The sequence below is a fragment of the Halichoerus grypus genome, chromosome 8, assembly GCF_964656455.1.
Source record: "Halichoerus grypus chromosome 8, mHalGry1.hap1.1, whole genome shotgun sequence".
Taxonomy (NCBI): domain Eukaryota; kingdom Metazoa; phylum Chordata; class Mammalia; order Carnivora; family Phocidae; genus Halichoerus; species Halichoerus grypus.
In genome coordinates, this window is record NC_135719.1 from 92492651 (window position 1) to 92508661 (window position 16011).

At 36.9% G+C, this 16011-nt stretch overlaps 1 pseudogene; it reads left to right on the forward strand.

The window, feature by feature from the left end:
• The first annotated feature begins 4134 nt into the window (after positions 1 to 4134).
• Positions 4135 to 4745, forward strand: LOC118542069 (large ribosomal subunit protein eL13 pseudogene; annotated as a pseudogene).
• Positions 4746 to 16011: the final 11266 nt, after the last annotated feature.

Consider the following 16011-nt stretch of genomic DNA (forward strand, 5'->3'; position numbering starts at 1 on the left):
TCTTGCAGGGCTGATTTAGGGGTCATGAATTCCTTTAGTTTTTGTTTGTCTGGGAAACTCTTTATCTCTCCTTCTATTCTGAATGATAGTCTTGCTGGATAGAGTATTCTTGGCTACGGATTTTTTTCATTCAGCACTTTGAATATATCATGCCACTCCCTTCTGGCTTGGAAAGTTTCTGCTGAAAAATCCCCTGATAACCTCATGGGGTTTTCCTTGTATATTACTGTCTTCTTTTGTCTTGCTGCTTTAAAATTTTTTTCTTTATCACTGTATTTTACCATTTTAATTACAATATGTCTTGGTGTGGATCTGCTTTTGTTGATTTTGTTGGGGGTTCTCTGTGCCTCCTGGATCTGGATATCTGTTTCCTTCCTCAGATTAAGGAAGTTTTCTGCTATCATTTCTTCAAATACATTTTCTTCCCCCTTTTCTCTCTTCTTCTTCTGGGGCTCCTATAATATGAATGTTATTACATTTGATGGAGTCACTGTGTTCCCTAAGTTTGTTCTCATTTTGCATAATTATTTTTTTTCTTTTGTACAGTTTGATTACTTTCCATTACTTTGTTTTCTAGCTCATTAATTTGTTGCTCTGCTTCTTCCAGCATGTTGTTCATTGCATCAGGCATGTTTCTAATCTCATTTATTGCACTCTTCATATCTGATTGGTTCTTTTATACCTCTGTGTTAAAGGTCTCACTGATGTTTTCCACTCTTCTCTCAAGTCTAGTGAATATTTTTATGATCATTGCTTTAAATACTCCATCAGGCATGTTACTTATATCTGTTTCACTTAGATCTCCAGCTGTGGCCTTCTCCTGTTCTTTCATTTGGGACAAATTTCTCTGTATTCTCATTTTGTGTAAGTCTCTGTGCCTGTTTTTCTGCATTAGGAAAGAGAGCTGTATCTCCTGGTTGTTTTTTTTTTTTTTTTTTTAATTTGAGAGAGAGAGAGTGCATGAGTGGGAGGGGCAGAGGGAGGCTGACGGGAGGCTCAATCTCACAACCCTGAGATCATGACATGAGCCAAAACCAAGAGTTGGACGCTTAACTGACTGACCCACCCAGGTGTCCCTATCTCCTGTTCTTGAGGCTAATGGCGTTATGAATAAGAGGTCCTGTAGAGCCCTGCTGTGTAGTGTCCCTTCCTCCCCAGGGTCTGGCACTTCTAGGAATGTCTCCAACATGTGCTGCATGTGCTGTCCTTTTGTGTCCTGGCTGCTTTATCCTTCAGGCTGATTATCTGCAGTGTCTCTCCTTGCCTGCTGTGGGCAGTATTTGGTTCTTGGTCTGAATGTGGTGTGTTTTAACTAGGTGTGCTCTGGTCTGCTTTTGGAATGAGACCTGTTGCCATGCTTGGGAACTGAGGCTCTGCAAAACTCCTGGGAAGGGAGATGCAGTGTTGGCAGGGATTTGGGTTTGTCTTCTGGGGGAGGGGCACACCATGTTGGGACTGAGGTAAACATGACTGGGAAGGGGGAGGTTCCATTGGAGCTTGGGGGTTTGGGGTTTAGTGTAAGCAAGTTAGGTAATAAGTGTAAGTGCTGCGCTAGTTCCTGCAGGTGGCCCTGTGCTTATGAAGATGGGTGTGGGGAGGGAAGGGGTGGGGAAATGGTGCCTGCTAGTTCCTTTATTCCCAGAGGGGTCTCTCCATGAATTCTGCCTCTCTGGCACACACTCCAAGTTGAGCAAGTAACCTCCTCACTTTGTGCCTTAGATGCTCTTCAGATCACTATTTCCATGTTGTATGTCCGTGGGCTATTTGCCCTGCCTTCTCTCCAAGAGGAGCCCCAATGTCTCTGGGCTCTCCTTAAGCCAAGCCTGCTGACTTTTAGAACTCAAGGCTTTAAGCCCCGCTGATTGCAAGAGCTCATGAAATTTGGCCCCTCTAGCTTTCCTAGTCAATTACTATGGGGATTCGTTTCCCCCATGCACTTCCTTGTGTGTTATAGTCTGTGTTTTGCCCTTCTCCATTACTGAGGCCTCCTCTCCACTGCAGTGGCACTATCCATTTCTCTACCAAATCGTGTCTCCATGCTTCCTATTTTCTTCAGTGTGGCCTCTTTTCTGCCTTTAGTTGTGGAGCTTGTTCTGCCAGTCTTCAGGTCAATTTCTGAGATATTTAGGATGATGTGATAGTTATCTAGTTGTATTCTTGGGATAAGGTGAGACTAGGGTCCTCCTACTCTGCTGTCGTCTTCCCTTAAAGAAACATTTATGAAATGTTTCCTTGAGCAAAATTTTGAAATGCTTTATGCAGAAATGTATCAAAAGGGTATTTGGCATACAGAATAAAGAGGTGGTTAATGGCAGAAGAACCATTAGAAAAACAGATTTAGAGATCTAATAGATGAAAAATTAGAAACAGTTTTTTTTTTTAATGAAAGAAGATAATTGGGCTCTGGTTAAGGGATTGTATGTGACAGTAAATTGCACTACAATATCTGCTTAACCACAAGGAGCTTGATGTCTACTTCTGCTCTATTTTGAAATAATACCTAAAACTGGTGCTTTCTTCCCAAATGCCTTTTAAGTATTTGACAAGATAGTTAGGGAAAGGCCTTATATTTTAAGACTCCCAGAATTATTATTAAAAATTATTCCTTTTAGATCTATTTAGTCCCTAAGAGGGTGTTACATTTTGTTTTTTAATCCACCAATGAGTATTTTACTTCCAGGGCTCATCTGCCCTGACCAAATCCATAGGGAGGCTCATGATATAAAGTAAGAATGCCATAATAATGTTTCCGTTAGTAAGTGAATGCTTTATATCTTCTGTAAAATGGTAACTTTATATTATAATGCTGGGAATATTTTTTAAGCATTAGCATTTTTTAAATACAGATTTCATTGTTACAAAGACAGATATGATTAAAAATAGCTACTTTTCCCACTCTTAAATATATATGCTAGTGTATTTCCTTCTTTTAAAAAAACTAAGCGCAAAGTATGAAGTGGGAAGTATTCTGGCTTTTGATAAATATGACTTCTTTCTTTTTTAAAATTTAATTTTATTTAAATTCATTTAATTAATATATAGTATATTACTAATTTCAGAGGCAGAGTTCAGTGATTCATTAATTGTATATAACACCCAGTGCTCATTACATCACATACCCATCACCCATTTACCCCATCCACCTCCTCCAGCAGTCCTCAGTTTGTTTCCTATGACAAATATGACTTCTTGAATATTCAGGTTATGTCTGAATACAAAGCATCTTTCTAATAGAAGGACAATTTCCTTGTTTGTATCCAGTAGTGTTTATAAAACAAAATATATAAATTTAATAAATTAGCTGTTCTACCTCTTCCTAAAATAGAATGCCAGTACATTTGCTGTTTGACAGAGAGAGAAACAGGAAGAGGGAGAGGGAGAGGAGGAATGGAGTCAGTATAGACACATTCATCATGTTTAATGTTAGGAGTTGTGGTACGTTACAGAAATGGCCACGGGTTCTTCCCATTCTTGTATATATGCCCCTTTGCAATGTCACCTTTCAGGTCCTCCAACAAAAGTTGGCATCTATTCTACCTTGAAGCTGGGTTGTCCACATAACTTTATTTGGCCAGTTGGACACTGGCAAATGTGTTTGCCCTCCTGTTACACTTCAAGGGTGTTTGCACCCTTGCTATACTTGAAGATCTTAGATCACCCATACTGCTGAAGGATGAGAGGCTATGTTGAGACCCAAGATGCCCCAGCCAATAATCCGTCAGGATCTGGCCAACAGCCCAATAACTGCCAGTCATGTTACTGAGGCCATCCTTGAACATCCAGCCAGCATCTTACCTGCCATTTGATGAAAGAAGGAGAGATATATTGATGAAAGTGTTAAACAATTAGAAATATATACTATTTAGGGGTGCCTGGGTGGCTCAGATGGTTAAGCGTCTGCCTTCGGCTCAGGTCAGGATCCAGGGTCCTGGGATCAAGCCCTGCATTGGGCTCCCTGCTCGGCAGGGGGCCTGCTTCTTCCCCTGCTCATATTCTCTCTCTCTCTCTCTATCTCTGTGTCTCGAATGAATAAATAAAGTCTTTAAAAAATAAAAAATTAAAAAAAAAAGAAATATATACTATTTATACCTTTTTTGCTGGTTGTTCTTCCTCAGAGGCCCGTAGGCAGCAGCCATGGTGCCTAGCTGGAATGGCCTGATCTTGAGCCCCACTTCCATGTGGTTCAACCAAATGGCACAGAAGATCTGAAGACACAAGGCCCAGCAAGCCAAGGCATGCCACATTGCCCTGCACCGCATGTCTGGACCCATCCAGCCTTTAGTGAGGTGCCCCATGGTGAAGTACCACACCAAACTGCGAGCTGGCAGGGGCTTTAGTTTGTAAGGGTTAAGTGTGGCTAGCACCTACAAGAAGGTGGCATGGACCGTTGGGATCTCAGTAGATCCAAGAGGTGGAACAGGTCCACAAAGTCCCCTGCAGGTAAACCTGTGACACCTCAAAGAGTACCACTCCAAGCTCATTCTCTTATTCACGAAGCGCTCAGCTCCCAAGAAGGGAGACAGCTCTGTTGAAAAACTCAAATTGGCCACCCAGCTGACAGGACCAGTTGTGCCCATACAGAATGTCTATAGGAAGGAGAAAGCTAGAGTCATCTGAGAAGAACTTCAAGGGCTTTCCAGTGTTTGCCTCATGCTAGTGCCCAGCTCTTTGGCATCTGGGCAAAAAGGACCAAGGAAGCTGCAAAACAGGATGTTGAAAAGGGAAAAATAAAGTGCCATCGGTAATTTGTGATAAAAAATACTTATATATATTGCTAAAACTATGCAATTAATAGCACAGCGTCAAAACATATAAAGCACACATTGACAAAACCAAAAAGAATAACAGGAAAATCTACAATCATGAAAAAAGATTTTTAACACACTGATAGGAAAACCAGATGTCTGGTTCTTGAGTGTCTTGCTGAATGCTGAACTGTGTATGAGTAAGGTGAAACTCCATAGGGCAGGGTGAAGAACTACCAGGATGTTGTAAACTGAACAATTCCCATTGCTCACACAGGATTGGGAGATGCTCAAAATCTGACTGACTCAGATAGCTTTTTGGAGAATTCCACTAAACATTTATAGAGGAAGTAATGTTAATTCTAGACGATCTCTTCTAGAAAATCGAAGAGGAGGGAACACTTCCTAGCCCATTTTATGAGGCCAGAATTATCCTAATACCAAAACCAGACAAAGACCTTATAAGGAAACAAAACTACAGACCAATAACCTTCATGAACTTAGAGAGAAGCATTCGCAATAGACATGATGGTGTATGGATCAAATTCTAAGGAATTACAAAAAAGCTACTAGAATTAATGATTGTCTTTAGCAGAGTATAGAATACGAAGTTATTGTACAAAAATAGTGTGTGTGTGTGTGTGTGTAGGTATATAGGCATATGTAATACATACATATGTAATACATGTGCATGTACACACACCCTGCAGTAGAAAATGAAATTTTTAAAAATATCATTTACAGGAGCATCAAACAATATGAAAGACTTGGAAATAAATTTAACAAAATATGTGAAAGATCTGTACACAGAAAAGACACAGCAATTAAAGAAGACCTAAATAAATAGAGATACCATTTTCTTGGATTGGGAAAATCAATATTTTTAAGATGTCAGTCTTTCTCAAATAGATTTATATTTCCAATGCAATTTCAATGAAAATTCCAGCAGTCTTTACTGTGGAAATTGATAGACAGATTCTACAATTTATATGGAAACACAAAGGATCTAGAATAGCTAAATCATTTTGAAAATTAACAACAAAGTTGAAGGACTTACAATATCTGATTTCAAGACTTTCTGTGATGAATCACTGAATTCTATTCCAGAAACCAATATTGCACTGAATGTTAACTAACTAATATTTAAATTAAAAAGAAAGAAAAAGACTTTCTGTGAAGCTACTACCGGTAACCAAGACAGAGAGGAATTTGTGTAAAGATAGAATATAGATTAAGGCCAGAGCAGAGAGTTAGAAATTGGTCTGTTGCTGTTTGACAGAGGTGGCAAGGTAATTCAGTTTGGGACAGGTCAGTTTTTCCAGTAAGTGGGGCTGGAAACAGAATATACAGGTGGAGAAAAAAATGTATCTTGACCCTTAACTCACTCCATATACAAAATTAACTAAAAATGGACCTAAGCATAAGATCCGAAACAATAGACCTTCTAGAAGAAAACATGGGAGAATGTCTTCATGTTTTGGGATAGCCATAGATTTCTTAGATTACAAAATACATATAAGAAGAAATAGATAAATTGTTCTTCAAAAAATTTTCAAAACTTTTTACTAACACTGTTAAGGAAAAGAAAAGGCAAACCACAGAGTGTCAGATTAATTGCTGTGCATATAACTGACAAAGGCCTTTTATTCAAAATGTATAAGAATTGTATAACTCAATAAAAGACAAACAACCCAATAAAAATTAGGCAAAATTTAGACAGTTTTAGACATGTGAATGACCAATAAACACGTGAAAAGATGTTCAGAACCATTAGTCATTAAGGATACGCAAATTAAAATCACAACGAGCTGTCACTACACACCTACTGCAATGGCTAAAATTTAAAAGACTGGTGTGAGCAAGTCTTGGTGTGAATATGAAACTCTCATACATTGGTCTTGGGAATGTAAAATTGTATAACCACTGTGAAAAACAGTTCGATGGTTTAATATAAAGTTAGACATTCTCTTACTCTACAACCCAGCAAATCCATTTATAGGTATTTACCCAAAAGGAATGAGTGTATGTTCACATAAAGACTTGTACAGGAATGATCATAGCAGCTTTATTATAATAGCCAAAACCTGGAAATAGCCCCCAAACAAATTAAATGTGGAATATCCATGTAATGTAATACTACTGAACAATTTAAAAAACCAAACTACTGATACATGAAACAACATGGAATCATGGTCCCTAGTTCAGAATATACACACAAATCAGTTCTATGTGGATCTTTAAAAAAAATTAATAGACTTTATATGTTAGAGTAGTTTTTTATATTTTAGAGCAGTTTCTTGCATTTTACAGAAAAATTGAACAGATAATATAGTGAATTCTCATATACTCCCTCTTCTCTGCTCACAGCTTCTCCTAGTTTTAACAATTGGATAACCAATATGGATACATTATTTTATTTTATTTTATTTATTTATTTATTTATTTAAAGATTTTATTTATTTATTTGACAGAGAGAGAGAGAGAGAGCAGGAACACAAGCAGGAGGAGTGGGAGAGGGAGAAGCAGGCTTCCCGTGGAGCAGGGAGCCCGATGCGGGGCTCGATCCCAGGACCCTGGGATCATGACCTGAGCCGAAGGCAGACGCTTAACGACTGAGCCACCCAGGCACCCCTGGATACATTATATTTTAAACTAAAGTCCACAGTGTACATTAGGGTTCCTTTGATGCTGTACAGTTCTATGGGTTTTGTGCATAAAGTTGTGTATCTATCATTACAATATCATACAGACTAGTTTCACTGCCCTAAAGTACCCCTCTGCTTTACCTGTTCATCTCTTCCATCCCACTCCATGAATCTATAGCAACCACTGATTTTAAAATTTTTATTTATTTTAAAAATTCTAATATAATTAACATACAGTGTTATATTCATTTCAGGTGTACAGTATAGTGATTCAACAATTCTGCACATTACTCAGTGCTCATCACAATAAGTGTACTCTTAATCCCCTTCACCTGTTTCACCCACCCCCCCCCCACCTCTCCTATGGCAACCACCAGTTTGTTCTCTATATTTGAGTCTCATGGGGGGTTTTTTGGTCTGTTTTTCTTTGTTCATGTGTTTTGTTTCTTAATTTCCACACAATGAGTGAAATCATATGATATGTTTATTTCTCTGACATAGTTCACTTAGCATTATACCCTCTAGATCCATCCATGTTGTTGCAAATGGCAAGATTTCACTCTCTTTATGGCTGAATAATATTCCAGTGTGTGTGTGTGTGTGTGTGTGTGTGTGTGTGTGTGTATGTGTATACACACACCACATCTTCTTTATCCATTCATCTACCAATAGACACTTGGGTTGCTTCCATATTTATTGTGAATAGTGCTACAATAAACATAGAATTGCATATATCTTTTTGAATCAGTGTTTTCATTTTCTTTGAATAAATACCCATTAGTGGAATTACTGGATCATATGGTAATTCTATTTGTAATTTTTTGAGGAACCTCCATACTGTTCTTCACAGTGGCTGCACCAGTTTGCATTTCCTACTGGCAGTACATGAGGGTTCCCTCTTCTCTACATCCTTACCAACACTTTTTATTTCTCGTGTTTTTGATTTTAGCCATTCTGAGAGGTATGAGGTGAATCTCATTGTGGTTTTGATTTGCATTTCCCTGATGATGCGTGATGGTGAACATCTTTTTTATGTGTCTGTTGACCATCTGTATGGCTTCTTTGGAAAAAGGTCTGTCCATATATTCTGTCCATTTTTAAATTGGATTATTTATATTTTTGGAATTGAATTGTGTAAGTTCTTTATATATTTTGGATATTAACCCCTTATCAGACTTATCATTTGCAAATATCTTCTCCCATTCTGGGGGTTGTCTTTTTCTTTTGTTGATGGTTTCCTTCACTGTGCAAAAGCTTTTTATTTTGATGTAGTCTCAATAGTTTAATTTTGCTGTTGTTTCTTTTGTCAAAAGAGACATATCTAGAAAAATGTTTCTACGACTGATGTCAAAAAGATTACTGTCTATGTTTTCTTCTAGGAATTTTATGGTTTAAGGTCTCACATTTAGGCCCTTAATCCATTTTAGGTTTATTTTTGTGTATGGTGTAAGAAGGTGGTCCAGTTTCATTCTTTTGCATGTAGCTAACAGTTTTTCTAACACCATTTGTTAAAAAGACTGTCTTTTTCCCATTGTATACTCTTGCCTCCTTTGTCATAGATTAACTGACCATATAATTGTGGGTTTATTTCTGGGCTCTCTATTCTCTTCTGTTGATCTATGTGTTTATTTTTGTGCCAGTAGCATATTGTGTTTTTCTTTTAAATTTTTTCTTTGAATTCAATTTAATTCACATATACTATATTACTAGTTTCAGAGGTAGAATTAGTACTATGTTGTTTGGTTACTACAGCTTTGTAGTATGTCTTGAAATCTGGGATTGTGATACTGTCAGTTTTGTTCTTTTCAAGATTTTTTTTGCTATCTGGGGTCTTTTGTGGTTCTATACAAAGGATTGTTTGTTCTAGTTCTGTGAAAAGTGCTGTTGGTGTTTTGATAGGGATTGCATTAAATATATAGATTGCTTTGTGTAGTATGGATGTAACAATATTTACTGGTTTTTCCAATCCATGAGCATGGAATATCTTTCCATTTGTTTGTGTCATCTTCAATTTCTTTCATCAGTTTTTTATAGTTTTCAGAGTTCAGATCTTTCACCTCCTTGGTTAAGTTTATTTTTGGGTATTTTTTTTTTCTTTTTGGTGCAATTGTAAGTGGGGTTGTTTATTCATAGACTACTATATGCTTAGGATATTATATAGAAATCTATTGGTAACCACAAATAAAAAACCTATAATAGATATGAAAAAAGTAAAGAGAAAGAAATCCGAGCATATCACTAAAGAAAGCCATCAAACCACAAGAGGAGAGCAGGAGCAGAGAGGAACAAAGAAGAACTACAAAATCAACTGTAAAACAAGTACCAAAATGTCAGTAAGTACAAACCTATCAATAATTACTTTGAATGTAAGTGGACTAAACACTCCAATCAAAAGACATAGTGTGATTGGATAAAAAAGCAAGACCCAACTTACAAAAGACTCATTTTAGACCTAAAGACACCTGCAGATTGAAAGTGAGGGGATAGAGATACATCTATCATGTAAATGGAAGTGAAAAGAAAGCTGGGGTAGCAATACTTATATAGAACAAAATGGACTTTAAAACAAAGTCTGTAACAGGAGACAGAAGGACACTATATAATCATAAACAGAACAGTCCAACAAGAAGGTATAACAATTGTAAATATTTATGCACCCAACATAGGCGCACCCAAATACATAAAGCAACTATTAGCAAGTAAAAAGGAAGAAATTGATAGTGATACAATAATACAATAATAGTTGGGGACTTTAATACCCTGCTTGCGTCAGTGGATATCATCCAGACAGAGTATCAACAGGGAGACTGGTTTTGAATGACACATTGCACAAAATGGACCTAATGGATATATTCAGAACATTCTATCAAAAAACAGTAGAATATACATCTTTTCAAGTGCACATGGAACATTCTCCAGAATAGATCACAGGTTACAAAACAAGTCTCAACCAATTAAAAAAGATTGAAATCATATCATGCATCTTTTCTGACCACAGCGCTTTGAAAGTAGAAGTCAACCACAAGAAAAAATCTGGAAAGACCACAAATAGATGGAGGTTAAATTACATGCTACTGAACAGTGAATAGATCAATCAAGAAATCAAAGAGGAAATTAAAAAAATATATGCAGACAAATGAAAATGAAAATACAACAGTCCAAAATCTTCGGGATGAAACAAAAGCTATTCTATGAGGGAAGATTATAGCAATATATGCCTACCTCAAGAAGCAAGAAGAATCTTGGGGCACCTGGGTGGTTGTTGTTAAGCATCTGCCTTCGGCTTAAGTCATGATCCCAGGGTCCTGGGATCGAGCCCCGCATCGAGCCCTGCATGGGGGTTCCCTGCTCAGCGGGGAGCCTGCTTCTCCCTCTCACACTCCGCTTGCTTGTGTTCCCTCTCTTACTGTCTCTCTGTCAAATAAATAAAATATTAAAAAAAAAAAAAAAAGAAGCAAGAAGAATCTCAAATGAACAACCTAACCATTACACCTAAAGGAGATAGAAAAAGAAGAACCAATGAAATCCAAAGCCAGTAGAAGGAAGGAGATAATAAAGATTCAAGCAGAAATAAACGAAGTAAGTTTTAAAAAAACCCGAATAGAACAGGTGAATGAAATCAACAGCTGTTTCTTTGAATAGATCAACAAAGTTGATAAAACTTTTGCCAGACTCAGAAAAAAAGGAGAGAGAGAGAACTCAAAATCAGAAATGAAAGAGGAGAAATAACCAACACCACAGATATACAAAGGATTATGAGATAATGTTATGAAAAATTATATTCCAACAAATTGGACAACCTAGAAGAAATGGATAAATTCCTAGAAACATGTATCTCCCAAAACTGAAACAGGAAGAAATAGAAAATTTGAATATACCAGTTATGAACAATGAAGTTGAACCAGTAATCAAAAAACTTCCAACAAACAAAAGTCCTGGACCAGATGGCTTCACAGGCAAATTCTACCAAACATTTAAAGAAGTATTTTTTTTTTTTTAAAGATTTTATTTATTTGACAGAGACACAGTGAGAGACGGAACACAAGCAGGCGGAGTGGGAGAGGGAGAAGCAGGCTTCCCACGGAGCAGGGAGCCCGATGTGGGGCTCGATCCCAGGACCCTGGGATCATGACCTGAGCCGAAGGCAGACACGTAACGACTGAGCCACCCAGGCACCCCTTAAAGAAGTATTAATACCTATTCTTTTCAAACTATTCCAAAAAAAAAGAAGAGGAAGGAAATCTTCCAAATTCATTCTGTGAGACCAGTATCACCCTGATTAAAAAAACAAAACAAAACAAAAACATGAAGACACTACAAAAAAAAAAAACTACAGGCCAATATCTCTGATGAGCATAGATGCAAAAATTCTCAACAAATTAGCAATATATTAAAAAAATCATTCACTGCAATCAAGTAAGGTTTATTCCTGGGATGCAGTGGTGGTTCAGTATTTAAAAAATCAATGTGATATAGCACATCAACAAGAGAAAAGATAAGAACTATATATCATTTCAGTAGACACAGAAGAAGCATTTGACAAAGTACAACATCCATTTATGATAAAAACCCTCAACAAAGTAGGTTTAAGGGGAATATACCTCAACATAATAAATGCCATATATGAAAATCCCACAGCTAACATCATACTCAGTGAAAAATGGAATTTTTCTTCTACAATCAGGAACAAGACAAGGATGTCCACTGTTACCACTTTATCATAGTACTGGAAGTCCTAGCCACAGTAGTCAGACAAGAAAAAGAAGGCATCCAAATTGGGAAGGAAGAAATAAAACCATCACTGATCCTCTTATTGCCTCTATAGTTTTACCTTTTCCAGGATGCTCTATAGTTGGAATGATAGAGTATGTAACCTTTTAAAAAAGGACTGGCTTTTTTACTTAGCAGTATGCCTTAAGTTTCTTTCATGTCTTTTTATAGCTTGATAACTCTTTTCTTTTTAGTGTTGAATAACCTTCCATTGTCTGGATGTACCATAGTTGGTTTATCCATGTACCCGTTGAGGGACATCTTGGTTGCTTCCAGTTTGGGGCAATTATGAATAAAACTACTGTAAATGTTTTTGTGAACATAAGTTTTTAACTCCTTAGAGTAAATACCCAGGAGCCCATTAGTATTTGTTTGGTAAATCTATCTTTAGCTTTGTAAAAACCTGCCAAAATCTTCCAAAGTGGCTGTACCGTTTTGCATTCCTACCAGTAATGAATGAGAGCTCCTGTTCTTACATCCTTACCAGCATTTGGTGTCAGTGTTTTGGATTTGGGGCATTATAATTGGTGAATGATGATAAATTACTGTTGTTTTAATTTGTAATTTCTTGATGACATATGACATTGAATATCTTTTCATATGCTTACTTGCCATCTGTATATCTTTTTTTATGAAGTGTCTGTTCACGTTTTTTGTCCATTCTTTAACTGGGTTGTTTGTTCTCTTATTGTTGAATTTTAAGAGTTCTTAGTATATTTTGGATACAAAGCCTTTATCAGATATGTGTTTTGTAAAGATATTCTTTGAGTTTGTGGCTTATCTTTTCATTCTCTTAACTGTGTCACAGAGCAGAAGATTCACAGAGCAGAAAATTCTAATTTTAATGAAGTCCAACTTACCAGTTTTTTCTTTCATGAATTATTCTTTTGGAATTGTATCTGAAAATTCATTGTCAAGCCCAAGGCCACCTAGATTTTCTCCTATGTTATCTTCTAGAAGTTTTATAGTTTTCCATTTTACAGTAAGGTCTGTGATTCACTTTCAGTTAACTTTTGTGAAAGGTATAGGGTCTGTATGAAAGGTAAAGAGTATGTATCTAGATTATTTTTATTCATTCATTCATTCATTCATTCATTCATTTATGCTTCTGGATGTCCAGTTGTTCCAGAACCATTTGTTGAAAAGACTCTCCTTTCTCCATTGGGTTGCTTTTGCTCCTATAATTTTCCTTTCTTGTAATGTCTTTATCTGGTTTTGGTATTAGGGTACTGCTGACCTAGTAGGATGAGTTAGAAAGTATTCCCTCTGGTTCCATTTTCCGGAAGAGACAATAAAGAATTGCTATCATTTCTTCCTTAAATGTTTGGAAGAATTCCAATGAAACCATCTGGGCCAGATGTTTTCTGTTTTGGAAGGCTATTAATTGTTGATTCAATTTCTTTAATAGATAAAGGCCTATTCAGACGATCTATTCTTATATGAGTTTTGGTAGATTATACGTTTCAAGGAATTAGTCCATTTTATCCAAGTAATCAAATTTGTGGTCATAGAGTTGTTCATAAGTTACTTATTTTCCTTTCAATAGCCATGAGGGCAGTAGTGATATCTCCTCTTTCATTTTTGATATTAGTAACTGGTGTTTTTTTCTCTTTTTCTTTCGGTTAGCCTGGTTGAAGGTTTATCAATTTTGTTGATCTTTTCAAAGAAGCTACTTTGGTTTTTTTGGATGTTTTCTATTATATCTGTACTTTCAATTTCATTGATTTCTGCTCTGATTTTTAGTAGTTCTTTTCTGCTGCTTGTTTTAGGGTTATATGGCTCTCTTTCTCTAGTTTCCTAAGATAGAAGCTTAGATAACTGATTTTAGAACTTTCTTCTCTAATGCATTCAATGCTATAAATTTCCTTTTAAGCACTGCTCTCACTGCATTCTACATGTTTTTATAAATTTATTTTCATTTAGTTAAAAATGTATTTTTTAAAGATTTTATTTATTTATTTGACAGAGGGAGAGACAGAGAGGGAACACAGGCAGGGGGAGTGGGAGAGGGAGGAAGCTGACTCCCCACTGAGCAGGGAGCCCAATGCGGGCCTCGATCCCAGGATTCTGGGATCATGACCTGAGCCGAAGGCAGACGCTTAACGACTGAGCCATCCAGGTGCCCCTAAAAATATTTTTTAAAAGATTTTATTTATTTATTTGAGAGAGAGAGAGAACAGGGGAGGGACAAAGGGAGAAGCAGATTCCCCAATGAGCAGACTCCCCACTGAGCAGGGGGCTCCATCCCAGGACCCTGGGATCATGACCTGAGCTGAAGGCAGATGCTTAACTGACTGAGCCACCAGATACCCCTAGTTAAAAATATTTTTTAAATTTTCTTGAAACTTTTTCTTTGACCCATATATTATTTAGAAGTATGTTGCCTAATCTCCAAATACATCTTTTTAAATTTTTTATTGTTTTGTTAATCACCATACATTACATCATTAGTTTTTGATGTAGTGTTCCATGATTCATTGTGTATAACACCCACTGCTCCATGCAGAACATGCCCTCTTTAATACCCATCCCCAGGCTAACCCATCCTCCCACCCCCCTCCCCTCTAGAACCCTCAGTTTGTTTTTCAGAGTCCATCGTCTTTCATGGTTCGTCTCCCCCTCCGCAAGTACATGGTTTTTTTCAGGTACCTTTTTATTATTAATTTCTTTTAATGCAATTGTGGGATGAGAACATACTCTGTATAATTTCTGTTCTTTTAAATTTGTACAGCTGTGATTTATAGCCCAGAATGTGGTCTGTCTTGATGAATATTATATGTGAGCTTGAGAAGAATGTTATTGTGCTGTTAGATGAAATATTTTATAGTGTTTTTGGTTTCTAGAATTTCCTTTTGATTTTTTTCTTGGAGTTTCTATCTTTGCTTACATTATCTGTAAGTTCTTGCATGTTGTTCACTTTTCCTGTTAGAGCTCTTAACATACTAATTATAGTTATTTTAAATCCTGACCTGGTAATTCTAAAATCATGTAAATCTGAGTCTGTTGCAAAGCTTGCTTTGTCTGTTTGAACTATGTTTGTTTGTTTGTTTGTTTGTTTTTTGCCCATTAATATGCCTTTTAATTTTTTGTTGAAAGCCAGACAAAGCATTGGGTAAGAGGAACTGTGATAAATAGGTCTTTAGTATTTTGTTTATCAGGCTAGAAGTTAGACTGTTTTTGTTTGCTGTGGCTTTAAGTGTCAGTTCTTCTATACCTTTGTTTTTGTTCCCTCTGTATATTTGGGTTTTCCTAGGAACTTTTTAAATAGTCTGTGTCTTGCAGCTATCTTAGTTGTAATCCTTTATTATCCTGGAGCTCTGTTGATATGGTGGTAAGATATTGGGAAGGGAAAGTGTTATAATTATTTATACACACACACACACACACACACACACACACACGTGTGTGTGTATTTTATAGCAAGAGTCCCTGGGCTATGACGTTCAGAAGAGTTTCTTGGGCTCCCCCCCCCCACCACCACCATGTGAGACTGAAAGACTAGAAGAGGCTGGCATTGGTTCATTGTCTTTGCTCTGGTCAAATAAAGCTTTTGCAAAGTAGTTTCCCTTGGGAGCTGGTCTTTGTTGCGGAAAACAGAAAGGAAAGTAGAATGCTCTAGGCATATTTCAAAATGGATAATTTCCCCCTGTGTATATTTCAAAATGATTACTTTTCCTCCTTCCAGTGCTGGAAGCAAGAGAGGATTTTTCTCAAATGCTCACCATGACAACCTGATGGGTCTCTTGAAGGTAAAACTCATGAAAGTATGGAGATCTCCCTAAGGCTTAGCCCTCTGATGTTTTTAACTTTCAAGCCAGTTCACACTGAGTGTCCAGCAATTTGTCGATTAC